Source organism: Sinocyclocheilus grahami, unplaced genomic scaffold (assembly GCF_001515645.1).
Source record: "Sinocyclocheilus grahami isolate Dianchi unplaced genomic scaffold, SAMN03320097.WGS_v1.1 scaffold311.1, whole genome shotgun sequence".
Lineage (NCBI taxonomy): Eukaryota > Metazoa > Chordata > Actinopteri > Cypriniformes > Cyprinidae > Sinocyclocheilus > Sinocyclocheilus grahami.
In genome coordinates, this window is record NW_015505490.1 from 1237053 (window position 1) to 1240961 (window position 3909).

Here is a 3909-nt window from a genome sequence, read left to right on the forward strand (position 1 = left end):
GTTTCGTGAATGGGTGTCCCTTATTTTGGTGGCAACCCTAGCTGCATGCATGATCTTTCCATGAATGTAAAATTTGTGACATAAAGTCAGTTATTTAACATTTAACTGCATTAACACAAGAATCTGTGTAATCAAGGTTTTTGTATTGAGATGATGTTTGTAGAGCTTATTCCAGACAGTCAGTTCTCCTGGGGTATCGCACAACCGTAAATCAACAGCTGGCATCTGTCAGAGGCATTAGAGCATTACTCTTGGACTCATACTGAGAAGAACACAACAGGTAAATATCCTACACATTCTATATGGAAAAAAATACATCATAAAAGGGTTATTCAATTATTTTTGTAAAATCATTTTAAAACTCTTTTTATTTTATAAGGACAACACACATTAATCAACATTTCTGTAAATGTGCCAGTGTTAGTCAGTCGGCTAATTTTCAACTGCAGTCCTTTGGCAAGATGTTTCAAAACCCTTTAAAATATCAAGAACAATAAACAAAAAGCATCGTAACAACAGTACTAACACTATAACAACAATCAACATTTTCACACAATCAGCCATGCAAGCACACAAAGCGACAACACACAACCTTCAATAGGTATATGCAATCGTGCTGGAAAACATTAAACATACATGAAGCACAAAAGACTCCATTATGGATTAATAAAATAACACATACCTAGATTGTAAGCTAATATATATATATATATATATATATATATATATATATATATATATATATATATACACTTCTAATACTATTCTTCTAGCCTACTCTTCCTTGGGCCTACAATGACCTGTTGGAGTACGAGCCCACTCAACTAGAGGCATCGCCACTTTTGCTAGGTTCTATAACCTGGATGTCCCTGACTTGCAGGCAAGGGTTCTTTCTGCTTAACTGGCGCGCAGTTCGCTCTGAGTGCAGTTTGGATGTAATATGCCCAGACCTATCAGAGAGTTTATTGTGCTCACCCATAGGTGCTGCAGCTGCGCAAGTCTTCTGGAACGATCACTCGGTCGGGTGAGGCCTTCGTGAGGCTTAGCCCGATAGCCTGGAGGGATTTTTTTTTCTTGTTCCCTTGGGCCCTGAGGTGCCTAGGACAAGGATTACCATTGTCGTTCCTCTGCCACGGCACGGCATGATTGTACTGTTCCCATAGCGTCTAGCAAGACCCAGTACGAGTGAAGTATCGATAGGAAATGTACTCGGTTACAAGCGTAACCTCGGTTCCCTGAGATTCAGGAGCGAGTACTGTGTTGCCAGCCGTGCCATGCAGCTGCACGACTCAGTCTTCGCTTCAGTCAAAGTAACCTGAATCCTATGGCGAAGCGGCCGCTTATATAGCCAGATGACTCCGCCCATTCTGGCGGGCTTCGCTGCCATAGGTTTGTGCAGCACCGCTGCCAAGCCATTGGTTTATTTTTAGAACATACTGCACGAACCACTGGTCATGCAGTTTCACTGCGTGATTGAAAAAGGCTTCAGTTCAGGAGAAAAATTACATTTTTTTCCGTAGCGTCTAGCAAGATGCAGTACTAGTTCCCGTATCTCAGGGAACCGAGGTTACGTTTGTAACCGAGTACATTTCTCCGTCCTGTTCACGTGTGTTTTTGTCCAGGAGGTTTTGTACTCGTTCAGAAGATGCGTAATAGCGCCCCCCAAGTGTATAATAGTTAAAACACGAAAAGCCGTAAAAAGTCTTTGGCGGGGAAGCGTTTTCTTGTAAAAGACGAGATAACTCGAGTTAATATTATTGTGGAAACTTTTTTCAAGTTTCAACTAAGTTCAGAAGAACAGAATTTATTTAAAAAAATAACGCTTTTGTTACATTATAAATACCTTTACTGTCACTTTTGACAGTTTAATGCATCCTAACTAAAACTATTAATAAAAAACATACTAAATATAGGAGTTTGAAAACTCCTGGTCTATGCAAACTATGCATATACATGCAATTGCTTAGATGTCAAAGGTCAGATATCTTGGTCCTGCTCCTGTTCTGTTCACAGCGTTCAACTAAAGGTGTCCTCATATGTGAAGCGGGTTAATCCCAAAGTCACTGAGCGTGTCCTTGACTTCCTGATGAAGGACTGTGCTCTGTTCCTCCCACTGCAGCTGTGTCTCAGCCAGGTGAGAGAGCAAACTGTCCAGACAGCCCTGTATCAGGCCAATAAATACCAATTAACGTACTCAATTTAAGATGAAAAGTAGCTTCTTAAATGGGGCATGTCTCGCCATCTGGCACGATCATTTAGAGGTTCAGATGGTCTCTACTATAATAAAATACTAAATGCTGAAATGGATAACCTTGTGGATGGCAATTAGATTTGTTAACACTTTAATTAACAGTCAGTTAATTTTGTTTAACTATAGCATTAATTATACCTCATTTCGTTGAGGTAGATTAGTCTGTCACGCTTTGAAATGTCACCAAGCAATTTAAACGAAGCCTTGTGTAATGCTGATAAAATATGTCATCCATTCAAGCATCTAATATATATTTTGACACGGCGCTGATTTTTCACTTAATCACTTATAGAGGCGTGACTCTGACTTACGTGCAAGATCTTCTCACACTCTCTCTCCATACTGTCCAGTTTGCTTTGGAGGTCAGAAATTATGGTGTCTTTTTCTGCTTCTGTCTTCTCTCGCTGCTCTCTTTCCGAATTTAATTTAACCTGACATTAGGCTAATCAAACAGAGGCCTTGTTTGTCATCAGTATGTCATTGGAGAGCATGTGTATGGTTAAAGCACACTCTGCCTATGATAAGCACAAGAATTTGAATGTGTTTATGCCTGGACTTACCAAGCTGCATCTCAAGTAAGTCTACACTCACTTCAAGCCTGTTTGCTTTGGTCTGCAGGTCTGTTTCCATGGACTTATATTGACGGTTGAGATCTGAAATCAGTTTGAGTAAAATACAATACATATTGTGTTAGAAATCAATGATATAACTTTTTACTAAAGCATACATTTACAAAAGTCATTAAGAGGTAACATTTTTTATATTGTAACATTTATAATGTTATGTTAAAATCTATAAAAGATTTCTATTTCAAATAAAAACTGTTCTTTTGATCTTTCTATTTATAATGTAGGCTATTATTTGGCCAACATTGATAATAATATGAAATGTTTCTTGAACAACAAATCAGCATATTAGAATGATTTTTGAAGTATCATGTGACACTAAAGACTGGAGTAATGATGCTGAAAATTCCGCTTTTATCACAGGAATAAATCACATTTTAAAATATATTCAAATAGTAATCTATTTATAAAAGAATCCTGAAAATGGTCAACATTGATAATAATATGAAATGTTTCTTGAACAACAAATCAGCATATTAGAATGATTTTTGAAGAAACTAACTTTTATTCAGCAAGAATGCATTATATTGATCAAAATTAAAGATATTTATAGTGTTACAAAATATTTCAATTTCAAATAAATGTTCTCTTGAACTTTCTCAAATAACAAAAATCAACATTGATAATAATAAAATTATTTTAAAAATGTTTCTTGAGCATTAAATCAGCAAGGATCATGTGACACTGAAGACTGGAGTAATGATGCTGAAAATTCAAATTACATTTTATATTATATTAAAATAGGAAACTGTTATCTTAAATTGTAATAATATTTCACAATATTACTGTTTTTACTGTATTTTTATTCAAATAAATACTGCCTTCTTTCAATCCAAACTTTCATTTTGAATAAATATCATATAATAAATAAATATTATTATAATAATAAATACATAAAATATCATGTAATTTCAAGAAACTAAACTAAAGTCCATTAGGTGACCTCAGAATGATTTAAGTTTATTATTTTATATATAAGTTTATGAAATAATGAAGTCAATTAAACTGCCTATAACTTAATTGTGTGTATAT

At 35.5% G+C, this 3909-nt stretch overlaps 1 pseudogene; it reads right to left on the reverse strand.

The window, feature by feature from the left end:
* Nucleotides 1-2032: 2032 nt before the first annotated feature.
* LOC107601690 (coiled-coil domain-containing protein 153-like) overlaps nucleotides 2033-3909 on the reverse strand; it is a 5654-nt pseudogene continuing 3777 nt past the window's right edge.